The sequence below is a fragment of the Myiozetetes cayanensis genome, unplaced genomic scaffold (assembly GCF_022539395.1).
Source record: "Myiozetetes cayanensis isolate MyiCay16 unplaced genomic scaffold, myiCay2020 scf29, whole genome shotgun sequence".
Taxonomy (NCBI): domain Eukaryota; kingdom Metazoa; phylum Chordata; class Aves; order Passeriformes; family Tyrannidae; genus Myiozetetes; species Myiozetetes cayanensis.
In genome coordinates, this window is record NW_026087510.1 from 2,143,590 (window position 1) to 2,163,890 (window position 20,301).

General features: G+C 46.5%; 1 protein-coding gene and 1 pseudogene across 1 annotated transcript in view; one reads left to right on the forward strand and one right to left on the reverse strand.

The window, feature by feature from the left end:
* Positions 1 to 213: 213 nt before the first annotated feature.
* On the reverse strand, positions 214 to 15,847 carry LOC126643973 (translation initiation factor IF-2-like; annotated as a pseudogene).
* PRDM10 (PR/SET domain 10) overlaps positions 15,820 to 20,301 on the forward strand; it is a 41,297-nt gene continuing 36,815 nt past the window's right edge. Inside the window, 1 exon segment of the mRNA XM_050322860.1 lies at positions 15,820 to 19,946. The gene's annotated coding sequence lies outside the window, so the exon portion shown is untranslated.

A 20,301-nucleotide genomic window follows, 5' to 3' on the forward strand; every position in this document is an offset into this window, starting at 1 on the left:
GCACTGCGAGGGGGTTCTGGGGGAAGAGAAGCCAAGGGAGGTGTTTTCCTCATCTAGAAAAAAACAGCGTTTCCCACTCAAAAAACCGTCTCTGGTTTCTCAAAGCCCTTGACCCATGGTGTAAGCAGCAAGTTCCCAGCGCATCTTGTTTCACAATAAAACTCGATACAGTTGTTTTATATATATTTTTATATATATATATTCATTCTTAAAATACAGCTATTGAATAACAATCACCGATTTCTTCATCCTGCTGCCAACACTGGATGCTCACCAGGCACTACCTGGAAGAGAAGACAACACACGTGCTGCCAACCTCTGTAGAACACAGCAAAACATAAACTTTAATTAAACAATGGGACACGTATTTAATTCAATATTTAATTAAACAACAGGCACATCGCATTCACCATCTCCAGTTTGTGCAGCTGTGGGTGTGAAACAGCCCTGCCTTTCCTTTCAAGCAGAGCACGGCACTGGTTGCTTCCAGTGCAGATGTTCTGCCACTGTTGGTGCCACTACTTAAGGACTCAGCTTCTGGCTTAAAAACCAAGGGGCTTTTGCGCCAAATTTGCTTTGAGGCTATTTGAATTTCACCACGTTACTTATAAACAGAAATTTAAAATAATCAAGCCTTTCAGGAACAAAGCAGAGCTACCACCAGAAGCTGCTGATACCACAGCTCTTCCCCCATTGGTGCAGAACATTTATTAGCCCCCTTTTAGTGCTTTATTTAGTTTCCCCAATAGAAATGTGCATCAATCAGTTCAGGCATGGCAAATGCCCACACTGAAGATGCAACTGCTAAAAGATCCCACTGGTTTGAAGAACATGACACCTTGAAAAATCTGATGTAAACCAATATATTTCAGGGTTTTTTTTAATCACTAATAAAGAGTGAACCCCTAGAATTAAGTTAGAAAAGCAGTATAATGGAACCACACAGTGGTCTGGGTTGGAAAAGCTCATTTTGTTCCACCCCACTGCCATGGGCAGGGACACCATAGTACAAAATGTCACATAGTTATAAAACCTTTCCATTCACAGCTTCCATTTCTTTGGTGTCTCTTCCAAGTGCTATTTTCTGAAACAGGAATATTGCTGAAATGTTGCAGATGGGGTAAATCCATGATAGATCAATAAGCCCAGTTTTAATTAAAATAGCTGACCAGTCCATTGGTCACTTATTATAGTCCGTTTCTCACACTATTTGAAAACTCTTAAATCTCTTTTACTGCAGTCCTCTGGCATATTTAATTTCCTTTTCCACTTGGCCAAATTCACTTGAAAAATGAAGTAACAAGTCGTTTTTGAAAACTGACACATTTAATGTAAATATTTTATTGTGTAAAATAAATACATGAGTAAATAACAAGACATTCTGAGTCAGGCTTTTCTCTTGTTTGAGAAAAGGAGGGATTTTTCTTCCTTCCCAGGTATAAATGTACAAGTTCTTTATAAATCTTTGGATAGTGGCTTTCATTGGAGGTTGAATTTATATAGTATTTTTAGTGCTATATAAATTAATATACTGTTAATATTTACACAGTGCTTGGTGAGTATTAATTCCCATTCACAACCCTGACTGAGACAGCCCTGATTCCAAGTGTGATCCTGTAACACATTCCCCTTCATACACAGATCAGTCCTCCCAGGACAAAAAGGCCCCAGAAAAAAAAAGGTTTAAGCCACCAGATCTTGTTCATTCCTTGGTGATGCAACTAAATTCTTATTTAGTAATGCAGCTCTTTAGCAAACTGGTGAGATCCTGCCAGTACCTGGAGAACGAGTTCAGAGAAGGGGACAAGATGTAGGAAGTTCAGCAGCAGTGAGATGGAGGAAACTGCAGGAGAAATTGGCTTTAGGATACACAGAGAGGAGGGAGATGTTCCATAGAAAGAGGGGAACAAAACAGGGTAACCAAAGAGAGCTTCCAGGCCTCGAGAGAGAACACAAGGCAGGCAGGAGCTTAGAAACAGCAAGGTGATTTCTGTGGGAATACAGGGAAGTTTAGGAAAGTGAAAAGCTGGAAAATAAATAAGAACAGATGCATTGGAAGTGGAGTCTTATTGTGAAAACCAGGGATAAAACAATAATTGCAGGAATAATGGCAGGTGTGAGGAAAAGCAGCACGGGAAGCGTGAAAAGGAAGTGACACAGTAAATTGTGGTGGACAAGCCTGTGTTTCTGCTCAAAAACATCTTCAAAAAGGCTTGGCAGGAGGAGAAAATCTGCCCTTCACTGGGATCTATGAACCCTTAACTCCATGGCCATTTTCCCACTGCTCTGTTCCATGCCTGAAACGGTGCCATTGATTTGGCTTCCACACCGGTGGGCTGAGGTGTTTCGAGTGGGGCAGATGTGCAGAGCAGTCTGTGCTGTGTTCATCTCTAACAGCACAGCCCTTCTCTACAACACCTAACACACTGCTGAGGAAGCAAAACCCTGGCATTGATCCCCACTCTCCTGGAACTGCAAACTTCAAACTAGCCCTTCAGTTAGGTTTGGAGGTATTACTGCTCTGCTGAAGCACCAGCACAGGAAAAGGGTGGCATTGCACAGGAAAATGAAAAATACCTCACTCCAGGATGCTTGAGGCCAGCACAACAAGAGCATGGCTGCTAAAGGAAGCTGCTGCTCCTTCAACACTCTGCACGTGAACCCCAGCAGCCAGAAGATGTGCCAAAGTCTATGATTTCCTCTCATGCCTAGGTGGAGGGCAAAACCAGTGATCATGGTGAATTTAACTGTTTTTCTGAAGACTACCCAAGGCAAAAGCAGTGTCTGAGGGACATAAGGAATCCATTTCGGGATAGAGTTGCACAGCTGTAGGATCCACTATCCAGGAAATGAAATTACCTGTGATATATAATTCAATAGAGTTGATGAGCCCACACCCAGACTGAGGATCCCAAATGCAGAAATAGCAGAGCCTAACTTCCTTTTTAGCTAATACACAAACTGGGAATTCATGCTGCTCATTATCTCTCTCCAGATGGATCTGAGGCTTTGGGCACTGGCAGGATCTCAAGGCAGAGAGCAAAGCCTGATGCTTCTCCAAGGAGCTGAACACAAACACTGCCCCTGACACAGGGAACTCAAAAAACTGAGGCTGTAAAGGTCTACAAATAAAGACACTGGAGGGGAGAGAGGAAGGAGAGGCTGCATTGCACAAAATATGTAGTAAATTCTCACCTTCTAACATTGTAATATCTTCCTGCAATGGCATCCTGTCTTCTTTATTTTTCCAGTCCACCTGGGAAGACTGAAGTGACATTTAATCTCTGAAGATGGCAGGATCAGTCATTCATGTGTCAAGGCAAGCAAACCACTCCATCTTAAACAGGCTGAGCATCACAGTCGTGATAGGGAAGCCATCTGAAAGCTTAAAGAGAACAAAAATCCCACAATTAAAAAGAATCCTCCACCAACTGAGTGTATTTTCCACAGATATTGGCTCATTGTGGTGCTGAGATTCCTTTTGTTGTCCTTGGATGTTCCTTCCCTCTCCCCTCATCTGCTCGCCTGTCTCAGTCTCATTTCAGCAGTGGGAAAGGTTGTTCATTTTATAGAGGTCTTCTATGAAAGATGAAAATTCAAATATGTTATAATTAGCTGCAGTTCCACATAAGTCAGTATTATTGCAGCTTTTATATTAGATCTTAATTTGTCCCACAAATGTGTGTGTCAAATATTACAGCAGAATGATTAATGACATCAGACATAATGGAAGGATTAAGCATTGATGCAGGAGAGTTGCTGGAGAGGAACAATTTTAACTTCTTTTCACTCATAATTTATTTTTGTCCTCTACTGTAAAAGAAACCTGAAATTGAAAATAAAAATGGCTTGTGTTACTGGCAAGCAAAAGAAGAGATCTGATTCATGATTGAACTCTTCATTCAGTATTCATTGGTAGATTAAAAGCCAAATCATCCTAACAAATGACACGGCAATGAAAAACACGGAATATAGAAACCTCAGGACTTGTCCTGCTGAATAAACGTGGACTCATTTGCAGCAGCTTTGAAGATAAGTGCAATTCAACAGCAAAAAATCTCCCCCTCCCTTCCCAATCAGGTCTGATTCAGTGCCTGCTCCACCAGGCATCGTGGAGAAACCTGTGCTAACAAGCTCTTCCATGGCACACCAAAGTCACCCTTTATTTCACCCCATCACTTGTTTGAGCAGTTACTCAGTTTGCAACCAGCAGGGTGTGTGAGGAAGGAACTGATGACACAGGGACAGGCAACAAGGGATTTAAAATGTCTGGGAGACACATCATGCCTGATAATGCAAATTACTGGGAACTGTAGATTTCCATCAGCTGCATGATACCTTTAAGTGCTCGTTTTTCTGCTGCACTTAGAAGCAAAATAACTCCAAAAATCCCCTCCTTACTCACTTTAATCCAATATCAGCCCAGAAAGCTGCAGTTTGCATCATTCTATTTAAACAAATATTAAGACATTTCCTGTTACAATCACCATTAGGAGCCTCACAGCTCCCAACCACCCAGTCATTCTTCTTATTTCAGCACAAGAATATTTACTTCAGGTGCTGGAAATGCACCTAGAGTGCTCCAGGAGCCATGGGGACCTGCAGCTTTGCCCTCCAGCACCGTCACCTTTGGGAAGCAACTGAGGGGCCTTGTGTAACCAGCAGCCTGGTCCTCAGCTGAGAGCTGGGGGAAACAAATAAAACACCAAAACACAGTGGGATACTCGAATTCACAGTCACAGGAACTCACAGCTGTAAACTCACCCTACAAGTTTTTTATTCCAATGCCCCAAACACAGGCAGGGCTCCCCAGCACTATTGATTTATAAACTCATTCAGGAGAGAGGCTTTGTGTGGTGCTCCAGGGTTTTTGTAACCTTTGAAGCAGAGTTCTTTGGAGGGGCCACAAGAAAATGAGACGTAGCAGTGCTTTGGCAGCTTTTAAACCCCTGCAGCAGCGAGAAGTGGGGATAGAGGTTCTGTGGTTGTAAGAAATAGAGAAATACATGTATTTGAAGTCAGTGTCAGGTGAATAAAGGCAAAGAGCAGAACACAGCTGAAAGGAACTGGGCCATGTGAGGAGAAGATGAATCCCAGCATCTCCAAGGGCTGCCTACAACTTCCACCCCAGACCTATGGCCCGAGGGGGAGCACGGCCCCCTCAGTTCTCCTCCTGAATCAGAAGATGAGTCAGCTCCTGAGACATCTTAAAAAAAACAACAAAACAAAACCCCCATCCTGTAACTTTCCAACAGTCATTTCCCATGTCTTGCAAAGGGCTGAATTCAAAGGCACTCCCTTTATTTTACAACTTCATTTTACTGTGATTTTCCCTCACACCCAGGAAGGGAGAACAGCCTGTGCTCTCCCTCCCAGCTCACCCAGGCTTGAAGATCCCTTTTCCCCCCCCCAACATTAGACATTTTACCCTACAAGAATGAAAAGCACCATTTTGCAGGAGAGCTTCACACTGATATCAGCATATTCAGCATTTTCTGAAGCAAATTCCAAGGATTGTTCCAAGTCTAGGCTGTTCCTTGTCCCAGTCCCTTGGTTGACTCCCCAGGGTCTCCACGAGATGCAGCTCATTGGTTAAGTTCTATAAAAGGAGCCTTAAGTAGAGCACTCTACTGAGGTTTGAGTTTTCCCTTTAAAATGCAAATGGCTGGTAGTTAATTCCCTTTTGGGATTTAAGAGCTGAATTTAAAATGGGAAATGATGATACAAAAATACACTTCAGAAAGCATTGCAGTGTGAGTAATGAAACCTTGGCCACGTGAATGCAGATCCTTGGGGTCAGCAGACATCTTCATTTATCTGCATTTTAACAGTTTCCCTCAAAACTGCTTTTGGCTAAATTTTTCCTCAACATATTACCTGGTGCAGTCTCAGTGGACTATAAGGAGGGCAAAATTTGACTGCATTTTCTATTTTTTAAAATCTCCTAGATCAGCACATTTTAATACATCAATATTCCATTGGGTATGATAAATATCTCCCTCTTTTCTCTTCAGAAGTCTAATGAGACCTTTTCCAGACTTCCTGAAAATACAGCTGGACCACAGACCCATTTGCCAGCTCCTTTTTTTTTGACTGGGAAGGCTAAAAAGCAATCCAAAAAAAGTGTCTGCTTAGCAAAGATGTTAAATCAATATTCGCTTACCAACTGCAAAAGGAATGTCTTCCATCTCCCTTTCTTTTTCATAATTACCAGTTTACTTCTAAATGGGGGGGGGGGGAATAAGCATATAAAATTATATATGTCCTTAGCTCAATTTATGCTTAAACACATGCACAGACACCCAGACACACCCTGCAACCTCAGAGGGACCTGTGGGATGCAAGTGCTCCAATCTGCATTTACAACTCAGAGCGCTCCACTCCCTGCAACTCAACTGGATTCCTTCTGTTTGTTCTGTCTTCTGGAAAATCTATCTTTACATAACCCTTCAAAAGAATCCTTTCTGTGCACAAACACACCCCCCAGTGTTCTCAAACCTTATCCCAGCAAAGGATGGAACTGTGTTGGAATGAGAAGGGAATTACAGTTCACAACAGGCAACTGCAACGCTCCTGGCCTGTGGTTAGAAGGGCTGAAATCTGGGTCTGGATGAAAAACTCAGAATTATTTGTGGTTGGATGCACCTCCTTTAGCAGGTGGGTGCAGAGCTGGAGCTGTGGCCAGAGGGTGAGGTGAGAGCAGCCCCAGGACAGGTGTCCCCCTGGCCATCACCACGTGCTGATCCACCATCAGCTGGGTCATCCAGCACGAGCAGAGGGGCAGTAATTAAATATCTGCACCACCTCAAAACCTACAAACCAAGGACTTACACAGGTCTTATTTCAAGCTTTCCCTCCACCCAGACAAGAATATATCAAATAGTCCAGTTTTTCCTTTTTGCCCTTCTTTGGTTGCCATGTTTTTCTGCACATTGCAAACTGGCCAAGTTCTCCAGGCTCTGTCCTATCTTTTTTTTTTTTCTTTTCCCTTTACAGGCTGACTTCAATCAAACCCTAGATCTGAAAGTCCCCACACAACCAACAAAGAGTGTATTTCAGAAGGTTAAATTTGAGAAGTCACAATAAGGGCTGTGCAGTGATACTGTGATATCACTGCCAGAGCACTGTTACTCCATTGTGAATGAGAACAGCATCTGGCACAGGGCAGGAAATCGCTCACCAAAGGAGCATCCAAGAAGCACAGCGATGAAAAATAAGATTTAAATGAGTTTATGGCCATGGAAGTTGTTCTGTATGTTGGGAAGATGTTTCTTTAAAATCAGAGAAGGAAAAATATTGCACGTGTTAAGTCTTCTCTCCACCTTTAACTCCAGTGTTTGCCAAGAGCTTTTCAACAATTGCATAATTCACTATTGAGCATTCCATGGGGAGAGGAGCCAGCAGTCTGTACAGCACAGGGCTCTTGCATTCCTCTTTATTTCCTATTTCTGTTATCAACCAACATGTCAGCTGTGAACGAAAACCTGGTGAAAGACTGAAAGGAGATAAACTCCCAGCAGGTGTCACAGAAATACTGGATTGGCTTTTAGTCTTAATTACACCTTCAGTGTGGTTTCCTGTGTTGCAGTTGCTCTTATACTAAACAAAAGACTATTATTTTAACTATTATTTATTTTTTTTTCCTACAGTTTCTGCAATCACTATAAAGAGAAAGTGAACAGGTGAAAATAAACCTAGGGAAGAGATGGGAATAAAGGCAAACAGGCATCATCAGTAGGTGTCCTGGAAGTTGTGCAGGGAATTAAGGAGGAAAGGGCAGAGAAGGGGAGCTGGAATGTGGATTTCAGTATAAAGATGAACACAGGAGTTCACAGAGTGGATTGGGTTGGAAAGGATCTCAAAGATCATCTCACTCCACCCCAGCCACGGGCAGGGACACTTCCCACTAGCCAAGGTTGCTCCAACCTGGCCTTGGACACTTCCAGGGCTGGGGCAGCCACAGCTTCCCTGGGCCTCTTGCAGTTGAGAACCAGGAGGATGTGAAGCTGCTCATTCAACTTTTAAGCTATTTTGGGTGAAACAGAACTCACCAGGGAGATGAATTCAGCCTTACCAAGCTCATCTGAAGAGTGAAAAATGACCTTGTCATCTTAGGCCTATTCCTGGCCTTTGCCTTCCCAAATACCTCAGCAACTCTAAGAATAACTTCCAAGAGAATCTTCCCACAGTGGTAAAAAAGTATTTCAGTGTAAAAAGTGGCTACTGAGGGGCTGGGCCTGCAGCTGGCAAATCTCTTAATCAGAATTCTTCAAAATTTGCTTTAAGAAGTGCCCTTGTTGTTACTGTGCTCCTCTATTATTCAGGCAAATTCACTGAGCAGCAAATTTGTGAGTATTTTGAAAATCAGGGGTCAAAATCTGGGACGCTTTGATAAAACTGAAGAGCCCAGATCCAACCTGAGCTCCCACTGGAGTGCACAGTCTTCCCAAGCCAAGGGATTGGAGAGCCCTGGGAAATATCAATTCTAATCTATCAGCAAAACCCTTGAAACAAATCACCCTGCAAAAGGAAGGCAGAAAACCTGCCGTGATGCAGGAGACAGGAACACTGAGCTGGAACTGCAGCAAACCCTTTACTGTGAGCTGCAGCCTCATGCTCAGGCAAGCAAACCCAGAATTTTTCCACTGTGTGCAGGCTGGGGTTACAGGAGTTCAAAGCAACAGTTGAACAATTCCATAATAACAGAGAAAGGCAAAGTGGTGGCGTAACTTCAGCGTGTAAATCCACTTTGAAGAAAACCCCTTTGTTTTGGGGCAGGCTGGCCAGGTGCCTGGGCACACCTGCAGCACAGAACATTTGGGTGCACCTGGAGAACATCACATGAGCTGTAACAATGAGGATTATTTCCTGCAGGAGAAAAAAAAAAAGAAAGAATAAAAAGAGACTGGCTTGAAATAATTGGGTTATGTCTGCTCACTGAAAGGTTGGGGGGAAGCAGACGTGGTTTTTCATCACAGCCTCCGGGATCCACATCCTTCCTCCGGTGCCGTTTGCCTGAAGCACAGCAGAGGCTCTGCCAGAATTCCCTGCTCTGGGCAGCTCTTTTCCCCTGAGCAGCACATGTTCCTGGTTTTCCTGTGTGTGTGGCAGCAGGAGTTTCTCATCTGGAGCCATCTCTGCACCAAGGCAGAGGCTGGGGCTCCTCTCCATGGCTGTGTGAGGTGACATCACTGGGGGCTGTCATCTGCACAGGTAAGGCAGCACCAACTCCCTGACAAATCCTGGCACTCCCTCCATTTGATTCCTCCTCTTCTCCTCAGGTACTTGTTTTCCAAAACATTCAGGTATCTGTCTCCAGCGTGGGTGGAACACACTTACCTTCCAACTCACTTCAGTTGGAAAACATTCCCTCCCTTTAACTGATCACCCCCCGAAGCAAACATTTCTCTCCTACCCAGAGAACTCCTCCCTGGAAGGACACATCCAACTGCAAAAATACTTTGAGTGCAGTCCAAAATGACATCTAAGTCAAGGCAGCCCCAGTGTCTGCTCACCCAGGAGACCCCAGGCCCTGAGGTTGTGTCAGCAGTGCAACACCACCCACCTGAAAAACGGGGGGTTTCTTCCACTGAAACTCCAAATCCCAGAATGCTGTGGGAGAATCTCACCAGTGCTTTTCTTTATAAAAATCTTACTTTCAACATGCTATGATACAAAATTAAGGGAAGACTTGAAAACACGGTAAATAAAAGCTTAAGGTTAAGAAAAAATTAAAGAATGGCACTATAATTCTACTGCCAGTTCTGCCCCCAGCCCTGCCTCATTCTCTTGAACTTGCCTCAGCCCCTGGATTTTGGAATGTCCCTGCTGCCATCTCCAGATGAGCCTCAGTCCTCTCCTTTAGGTCCTGAAGGATGACATGGTGACTGGGGAGTATTTCCATGAGCTTAGAGATGCAGGTTGGTGGGGGAGAGCTGAAGACACCCCAGGGGACATTTTTTTACACTTAAAAATGAGTGAGAGCTTCTAAAACTGCATCCCCTCAACTGAAATGTTCTCTGTAAAAGCCCTGTTGCCCCCGTGGAGCAGAGGAGCTGGTCAGACAGATGGCAAGGAGGAATTTTGGGGCAGCAGAAGATGAAAGAAATGTGGGTTTGTTTCTGACAAAACAAACTTGAGGGGAGGATGTGCCTGTCTATAAACACATCAGGAGAGTAAACACTGGGGCAAGGACAGAGCCCCTCTTTAAACTGCATGAAAATGTTGGCACAAGAACAAACAAGTAGAATAAGCTTTGGGAAAAAAAACCAACCTTGTCTTTGGTGATGTTTTTAGTCTCTTGTTCAAGGCTGCAAGAATAAAAGCCTCAGTTTCTCTGCAGAGAAATCCTGCTCAGGTTATTCAGTGTGATGGAGGGGAGGTGCTGGCTTGGAATCTCCTTTGCCAACTCCTCCCTCCAGGAGAAGGTCAGACTTCTAATTTCTAACTCCTGGAGAGGGAGGAAGACTGAGCATCTGACAGATAAGTATTTTTATCCCTATACACACTGAAAAAGGATACAGAGTTTTCCCAGCGAGGCAACTTTTGGCTGCTCTTTAAAAAAGCCAAGATAAACAGAGTATGGGGTTGGTACATGTAGTACTAAATTACATCATAAAATAGGATTTTTTTTTTTTTTTTTTTTAAGGAAACATGGTAGATGTTTAGACAGCAGCCACAAGTTATCACTGAACTTGTTTCTATATTGCTTCTTTTATTTACCTACCAAATTCAGAAGCAGGAGGAATATCTCTGAAGATTCATTCTTTCCCAACAGAGGCAGAGTAAGGCTGACTCTGTCATATAAAAAAAAAAAAAAAAGCAATTAAAGGGATATGTTTCAAGTTCTTTCCCAGTGCTGGAGAGAGGGAAACCTTCTAGAAAAATCAAAAATACTTTTAAATCCTGTCAATTTTGAAGCCAGCCTGTTAAATTTTAAGCCAGTTTCCTGGCTTATTTCTGTGCCTCTTTGTATTTCCTTTTAAATATTAGGGGGTAAATGCCACTTGGGTGGGTACAGATCAGGCAAAGAGACAACAGTGAATGGATGGGACGAAATGCTTTAGCTAATGGTATGTTTTTCATTCCAAATAAAATCTTTACACTGATTTTTTCTTTTTAAAAAGATATCAATATGATGCAACACAGGAGGAATTTTAGTAGAGAATATCCAACCTTTATATAAGTTTCTGGCAAACTCTGAAGTATCTGAGTTTCCTGAGTCATTCCAGCCTGTTTAATGGAGAGGAAACCCAAACAGGCTCTGTGTTTATTTTGCAGTTGGTGCACAAATGATTTCCTACTAATGGCACAACCAGAGCTGGGCAGTGAATTCACTTGAACTGGAGGGGAAATCCCCTTCCAGCCTCAGCAGCTCCCCATGGAAAACCTCAGGAACATCCAAAAGAATTTATTCCTGGGTAGAGCAGACCAAGGGCGAGCAGTGCAAACAAATCCACCCCGGATTTTGTGCCAAACCTTGCAGAATATTTACACCTGGCCCATCACAGTCAACACCACAAGAGGTTGGTGGGGAAGTTCCAAAATAAAATGCGAGGTTCCCACGTTGTCCCTGACTGCAGTCCCACTGTGCCACCTCAGAGACCCAGCTACTGAAATAGGTGGGGCAAGGACTAAAGGGATTCTTGCTTTTTATCTTCCCTGAGATGTGGAGGCCCCATCAGGAGCAGCAGCAGCCTCCATAAATGTTGTTTGAATGGAGTCAGGGAGATATTGGAGTGTGAGTGGCAAAGCATTTCCCCTGCAGGCATTTTGGCTGCCAGAACTCACTTTTCCCATCCCCACACCCCAGCAGGGCTTGGCTAAATAGATTTTCAGTGGATTGAAAAGCTCTCTTTTCCTGAAACTTGCTGCATCTTTTACTCAGTAAAAATTAGGGGAGGGGGCAATGCAAGTGGTTTCCTGGCTTATTTCTGTGTTGCTTTATATTTATTAATAAACATTGGGGGATGTGACTACAGATGAGACACAGAGAGCCAACAGTGAATGTATGGGATGAGATGCTTTTCATTCAAAATAAAATCACTTCAAATGTTGATCATTAGGTATTAAAACACTGACCCCAAATTTCTTTCAGTCAAACCTTTTCTTGCAGTTAAAGGGATTAATTCAGCCTGTTTAAAACCAAAACACCAATTAATTTTTTTAGGGGCAAAATGATCCCGAGAACCAAACTAAGATAACTTTGCTGTACTTGCATGTGTCTTACATGAGGCCACTTTAATTAAATTTATTGTGGCTCGCTCTAAGCTAGTGAATTCACATCACCCCCTTAATGTTTTGTATTCTCTGTGCAGGATGAAAAGTAATTCCATTCCAGTTGCATTATAATTTAGCAGGTTTTAAGGGACAGAAGTTTTTCCATCTCCTAGATTGGGGTTTTAAATCACAGCCAGCTGCTGACTCGCACCAGGGGAGGGAGGTGGGTGCCACAATCCACAGCCCATCTGTGTGCAGTTTAATTTGGGAATCTGGGCCTAAGTACCTACTTGTCATGCACAGATGGAGGCTGGGAGGTCACCAGGGCCAGCGAGGCAGGGGCTGCTTCCATAACTCAGATGGGTTTATAGCCCTTGAGCATTTCTCTTTGTCATGATTTAATCTCTGGGCTCCTCAAAAATGAGATTATGTCATGGAGAAAAATCCAATAACCCCAACGAAACCTGAACCAAAGGGGGATGGATGGGACAAGAAAAATGTTTCTAGAGGGTTGGGGAGCAGCTTTAGGGAACGTGGCCAAGGTGTGGGAGGCGTGTTTTTAAGGCAGAGGCTTGAGAGGGTTTTTGTGGGTGAAAGGAAAGGGTGAGGAGGTCCAAGTGAAAGAGGGCAAATTGATATTAATGAATAAATTAAACAGGGTGGGGGTTGCAATGTGCTTTTCCACCTGGACACAGTCAGTGGGAAACAGTGGAAAATGAACCTTGGAGTGGCCAGAGGGGAGAGACAGAACAGGCAGGACGGGAGGAGGTGCCAAAGCACCAAATGAGGTGGTGCAGGGATGGAGAGGAGGATCTGCTGAGCCAGGAGATGAGGGGCAGAAGGAGGATTTGGTGGCTGGTCCCAGCACTGCTCCAGACCAGGGCTGGTTTCATGTATTTCATGAGGATTAGGAAGAAATAAATGAACCTCCTGTGAGGGCTCCTCTCTCTGCCAGCAAAGAAAACAAAGCTTGTGCTGGAGCACCAGCAACAGCACGTGGAATTGGGGAATTACAATGGGCATTACATCAGAGCAGCATCTGCAGCCACTGGAAACCTGCACTGATTGGGCTCAGAGGGGAAAACAACCTGTGGCATAGCAAGTCTTCAAACTGTTAGGGAGACTCTTGGAAACCCAAATAAAAAAAATATAACACCGAAAACACTGACTTTTTAAAAAAAGTAATACGTGTACCTGTTAAGACTTAGGAGAAATAAAGAAGTTTTGTTTGGTCTTATGTATTGCTGTTAGTTCTCCTGATGTTTCAGTGTGGCAACATGAAATGGAAACTGATTTTATGGGACAGAGGAGTAAATCAACTCCACAACTGCCATAATTCAAATTAAGACAACTGCCCAGAGGCATAAAAAGGTATTGTGAGAGGGAAAAAAAAAACCTGAAAGCTCCTAAACTAAGTTAATTCTCCTCATTTCAGGTTTGAAATGTATATCCAACATTTTAAGATCAAGTTCCTAAGCACAAGTTAGAAAATTTGTCTCTCTGAGGGGTTTTCTTTAAATTTTGATTGCTCATGGAAGGGCTGGGTCAGTACAACAGGGGATGATTTCAATATGCACCTGCAGCTCTCAATTTAAAATACTAGTGCAGGCCTTTAAAAAGGCAGACCTAATGGAAAATTAGACTTAATTGCACCAAGATCAGACTTTCTTGGTGCTCTCGCAGGGCAGAGGTTGAGCAGAACCAGTTCTGCAAAAGCAGTGACTCATTTGTGACCCCAATTTCCCCTTCCCGTGCCCCTGGGTTTGGGTCAGATGCCCACAATGGGTCACTGCAGGATCTGTGGCTGCCCACGCTGCAGAGAACAGTGGGTTTATGCACACAAAGTTCATGGAGCCACTTGGAACAAACCTAAAAAGGTCCTAAACACAGGGGTTGTCTTGTTTAAGAAACATCTACTGAGCTAGTGGGTCAAAGAGCTTCCCAAGTGCCTGGAAAAATTTAAATTATAGTGCCAGTTAGGGCCCTGTGAGGCAGAGGGAGCCCTTTTTGGGGGCATTTCCTCATGGGTTGACTCTGGACAGATATTAATAGCTCACGCCTCAGCTTTTAAGTAAAATTCTGGTGAAACCCGCTGGTTTTGACACTATTTTAGGTAATTGTAGTACCAGGGGCTGCCAGATGGGGCTGAGGGGGTGCGGAGCATCGCGGCCTGGAGCCCAGGAGAGCTTTGGGGGAGTCACCTCGTTATCCAGAGGGGAGGGGGGGGATGGACTCCCCGTCCTGGAAAATTTGGGAATGGGGGGTTGGTTCGTGTGGGAAGCGCCCCCCGGCCCTCCCCGCCGCCAGGGGGCGCCCCGCGCTGCCCCGCCCCGCCAGCAGGGGGCGCTGCGCGCGGCCCCCACACCACCTCCCACACGGGGGGGGCGGAGCACCGCGATAAAAGGCGCGTCCTGATTGGCGGAGACATCTCCGGCGGGGATGAGAGCGGCGCTCCGATTGGCCGCGCACAGCCGCAGGGGGCAGCGAAAACGCGGGCCGGGGTCCCCCCCGTGCCGTCCCCTCCCGCGGGCCCGGGTCCTCCCTCCCCGACCCCCACCCCAGGCCCCCTGACCTGGGCGCTCCGAGCCCTCCCTGGAGCAGTTTTGCGCCCCATCGTGGCGGGCGGAGACGCTTCAGCCAATCAGCGCGCGGCGCAGCGGCCTGTTGCCAGGCAGATTATGCTAATGAGGCCCGGGCGGCCGCCCCCCCTCCCGCTCTGCAGCTACCATTGTGAGGTGAGGACAGGTGGGGGGGTTCGGGGCCGCCGCGGGGCCGGCGGCGGCGGCCGGGGCGCGGCGCCCGCACGGGACCCCCTCAGGTAACGCGATGGGACGGTCCGGGAGGGCAGCGCGGCCCGGGGGCGCCGCGGGGACCCGCCGGGGGTTTTGGACTTGTTGTTTTAGTCGCACCCAAGATGGCGCCCGGAGCTGGCGGTGCGGGGCCGGGATAAACCGTTGGCTCCCGCCAGTGGGGAGCAGGGCGCACTCATTCCCCTTCACCCCCCCCGCGGGAGAGGTACAGTCCGCTCCCCCCCTTCCCCGGCCCAGCCGGGATCCCCCACCCGCCCCGGGCTCGGAGAGAAGGGGCTGCCCCCACCCCTGCTCCCCCCCTCTCTGTGTGGTACAGTCCGGACCCCGGCACCTCAGCGGCGGGGGCTGCCGGAGCCATCTTTTTGCGCCCCCCCAGCACTGCGGGGGTCTCATCCCTCCATCACTGCTCTGGGCCGGTCGCCCCGCGGTCAGCACGGCTGCGCTGCCCTGGGCTGCCGGCCCGTCCCCGCCGCAATGCCCGTGCCCTGGCCGGCGGCCCGCGTCCCCCCCGGGCCCGCAGTGGTCGGGGCCGGCTGACCGCCGGGCGCCCTCCCGGGGGGCCGATGGCGCAGGGCCCTCAGGCGGGGCCGGGGAGACGGGGAGCGGGCTGTGTGAGGGGGGGGCACGCGCGCCTGCTGATTGGCCGCGGGCCTCGCGCCCCTGCCTCCTATTGGCCGAATTAGGGGAGGGGGCGTCGCACCCCGTCTTCGGATTGGCTGTGTGAGGCGGCGGGGGGCAGCCCAGGGTATATAAGGTGGGTTGCAGGTGGGGGGCTGGCAGTCCGCTCTCTGAGGGCCGTGAGGGGCTGGCCCTCTCATGGGGTCTCAAATTCATTGGGTCCCAACTTCACGGGGTCCTGCCCTAAGGGGGTGTCAGGGCACCCCTTGGGGCAGGGTGCAGGGAAAGGCTCCCAGCTGGGCAGCCCTAAGGCTCGGTGTGGAGGGAAGGCAGCCCCTTCCCCACTGCCCTGAGGGGGTTCTGTCCATGAGGGTCTCGGGGCGAGCAGGAGCAGCTGGGTGGGAGCTGTGGGTTCACTGCTCTCCCGAGGCTGGTCTTGGTGCCACCGTGGTTGTCTTTGCCTGTTCCTGAGGCCTGGGATGTGGTTATAGCACGCAGCTTTCTGTGCATCTCTTGTTCCCTGGGGTTTTGGTGGTGGGTCGTCCTGTTCCACCTCCTGAACCTCCATGGTTCCATTAAAAATTTGTGGGAGCTTGTTAAATGATTAAGTTGGAATGGAACAATGAGGTCCTGGTGCCGTGCCTTTCAGAATTACTCATCCTAAAGGGAAAACTCACCTTTATAGGGTTATTTCGCTGTACAAGATGTTCCAAGCTATGTGTGGTCACCTCTTAAGTCTTAGATGTTCATTGCAGAGCCTCAGGAGGACTCTTGCAGGAACCCTAAATCAGAATTTAAACCTGGTTAAAGCTACTGAGCTCCACAGTCCTGACAAATGAAGGGTCAGTATTTGCAATGCATTTTTTGGTACCTGAGCACCAACCTGTCTGTTGTATCGTGATATATTTGTGGTGCTTACAGGCCCTTAAAGAATGTAAAAGCACAAAAATTGCAGTGTAAAATACCTGTCAGGATTTCTCTTTGAGTTTCAGTGGGAATAGCGACCATACTGAACTTCAGCTTTCTTCTGTATATTTTTAATAATTCAGTTATTTTTTTTTCTTTTAGTTCAGTTAGAAGATGAGATGCTAATGAATCACCAACTGATTTTACAAGAGGATTCTTTGCTGCTTTTGTGGCCACAATAAAATAATTGGCAGACTCAAGCCTTCTAATGCCTTCATTTCTAGGAAAAATAATACAAGAGGGTGTTTTGCTCTAGTCAGTCCTTAAATGGAAAACTTATCTCCTGAACTGAGAGGGGTTTTGGCACTTTGCTACGTTGTGAAAGCAGACAGCTTTATTACCTTGGCCAGAGAATGAGATATCGCTGTCATTGTTATTAATATTATCTGATGCAATAATTAACGATTTGATTTTAGAGAGGAACAGGTCTGTGGTGTCTTCTTACTCCTGCCCTGCACAGAAAATCCCTGGATGAGCATTGCCAGGGCAATTTTCTTTGCAGTCTGCAGCCACTTCGAGTGTGTTCATGACCACCTGCAGCTGCTTACAGCTGTGTAAACTGAATTCTAATGGACTTTTAAGTGCAGCTAATTAGGGGAGCTGCTTTTGTGTGGTGAATTTTGTTTGGGCTTAAACCAGGAGGTCGGGCCTATTTGTCACTTTTATTTCCTGCCAGTAAAGCACACAGAAGTTGTGTTTGTAGCCCTGAGATGTCTCCATCTCAGTCCTCACCTGTTTTAAGGTGCAGGTAGTCCATTTGTTGTCAGAGAAGCCGCTGTTCTGAAGGAGCCAGCTCAGGTGTGGTTTTCATGGGCAGGAACAAGAAGCTTTTGTCTTTCTGACTTTTAGGAGTGATTTAATTCAGAGGAGAGGCGCCAGGGGGTGGGGAAGGGAGCGGTACCATCCACTTGTAGGAAGGGGAACAACCCCTTCCAATTGCCAGAACCTTTGGGAAGAGCTGCTGGAGGAGGAAAGGATGCGAGACAAGTGGCAGGAGGAAGCTGGAGGGGAACAGTTTGTTTTCTTACAGCAAACCCTGAGTGTGCCTTCTCGAAGGCTGCGTGGGCAGCACTGCAGCACACATTGATACAGACGTTTCTTTTCCTTTTTTTATTCATCTTGTGCTGGGCACTGGCCCTGGAGGAAAGGCCTGTGACACATTGGCCGCAGCAGGACAGGGCTGGCCTGGGTGATCTCCGAGTTCTCTTGCAGCTCGTTGCTGTTCTCATGATGGATGTGCCATAAGGATATGGATATAGACAGATCCATTATGCACAGTTGGAGTAAAGACTGAGGTGGTGTTTGGCTGAGCTCTTCTCTTTATTACATGACTAAATAAATTGAAGCCATTTTTTCCTTTCGTGGCAATAAATAATCCTTGCTGTGCCAGCCCTATGCATGATTTCCACTTTTAACTCGCCAGTAGAGCATAAATGTTGTGGTTATACATTACCTGATTGTTACCATTGCAGCACAATGCCCCAGAGCCAGAGTTCCTTGAAACAATGTGTGTGTGTGTGATGGATGGTGCTGCAGAGGAGGTGACGCAGTCCTGACTCAGTCCTCAGCGAGGTTCAAACCCTTCCTGCTGCACTCAAAGCCTGTTCCTGCCAAGGGAGCTCAGGAAATGCACCCTCTCTGCCTTCTAGGCAAGCTGGGGTAATTAACTTAAGTGTGGGATAAAGCTTTCTGCATGGTCCTTTGGAGCACAATAAATCATCTTCATATTAAAAGCTGGAGGAAGACCCAGAGTCGTAAAGCCCCTTTTGTGCCAATTTTGCTGCCTTTGCACATGGCTGGGTGGTCAGTGAGCTCAGTCCTGGGAGGATTAAACTGATGGTCCCTGCTGATATTGCTGCAGGGAACCCCAGGTGATGGCAAACCTGCTTTACACCGGGGAGTAAATCACGTTATCTGCTTTATGCACCATTCTTGGGTTCTCATTGGAGACACTGCAGTGGCTTTTTGGCTCCCCCAGCAGGGAGGGGGACTCTGCCCCTCGCTCAGCTTTAATATTCCCCCATTCTTCCCCTCCCAGAGAAGGAGCAAAAACCGAGTGTTTGCAGCCACTCAGTAGGATGTCCTTAGTGAGACTTGCAGAGGTTGCTGCAGATGAAGTCCCCAGAGATGTTGTCTCTGTATCTTCTTGTGTAGTTGCAGCATTGAAAGAAATTGCTATTCCTTAATAGCCAAGAAAATATGGTTACTGTTGATTTTTGGGTTTTTTTTTTTTTTTGGTGGTGCTTTTCTCTGAATTTCAGAGCTTTCCTTTGAAGCACTGCCTGAGTTCACTGGGTTCAGCTTGTGTCCAAAACACTCAGGCACTGAACACAGAACAGCAGTGACTGTGCTGTCTGTGTTTTTCTCTTAGAGCACCATCCACTGCCACTCCCTGAGTGTTTGGGGGGTGGTGGGTGCATGTGTGGGGTGTCACACGTGGGTGTTGTGGCGGCTCAGGGGGTCTGATGCTGAGGGCAGGAAAGACATTTCTGCTGGGTAGGGAATGGGAAGGTAAATGTGAGCGGTGTAGAGACCAACCTGCTTTGTCTTGAAGGGGTGGTTGATTTACTTGCACAGCTCAGAATGAGCTCATCTTCCACTGGAGGAGATATTTCAAAGTCATGGGAGCTGAGCTGGCTCTCGGTTCACGCTGTGTTTGCTTCACACCGGTGACACACAGGACTGTCACTGCCTCTCCACTCTGACGTCCTGGAGTGATGCTGGGAGATATTTATACCTGCTGCCATCTCAGCTTGTGCAGCATGGACTGGGAGAGGCATGCCTGCTGTTTTGGGGAGGTGGATGCTGTCTTTGCAGTTGTTGTAAATGGTTTAACATCTCACACTGGCGTTGCTTTCGCTCATGCATGATGCTTGTGAGGGTGGATGAAAACATTGTGGTGCTGACAGAATTGTTGGTGATGTGCCTCATAATGTGACTAATCTTTCAAATTCCATCATTTCCAAGTTATTGAAATACTTGTTACGACAAAAAGTGATGGAACATTAAGTAATATTTGAGCCAGGCCTCTCAAAATTTAAAGTGTCATTACCAGTGGATCAGAACCCAGGAGAGAGAATATACTTGTGGCATACATAACACAGAAATTTAACATTAGTTGAGGCAAGCTGTTTGCTTTATTGTTTGACTAATCTCTACATGGATAATCATTACAAAATGTAGCCTAATTTCTCCCTATTGGGAAAAAGCTGAGTATATCCTATCACAGCTCCTTTTATCTTTAATTATCTTTTTTTTTTCTTGCAGGATTTCTGCAATTCAGTTTCAAATTGTTGTGCAAATTCATATGGTAATCCTTTGGACATAGCAGAGGTGCTTGTCCTAGTGTTTGTTTAGCTTGTCTGAAAATGTCTGATGTGTGTGGGATATGGTGAGAAAAATCAACAATTGCAAAGGATAATCCATGGGCAAACAGGGCAGAGAGTGCTCCCTGCATGCCAACAGTTTGGCAGTGCTTGTGCCCCAAGTTCCACATTTATTTCTGCTGCAAAACCACCAAAAGTGAGAGGAACTCCCAGGGAAATGGTTCGAGGTGCTGTGGTTGCTGCTGTCAGAGCTGTAATGGGTACTGAAAGGGGGATTTAGAGGAGGAAATGAGACCCTGCAGGATTAACAGCAGGAGTTACTCCTGGGGGGGAGTAGTGAGCAAAGTTAGCTTGGTCTTTGC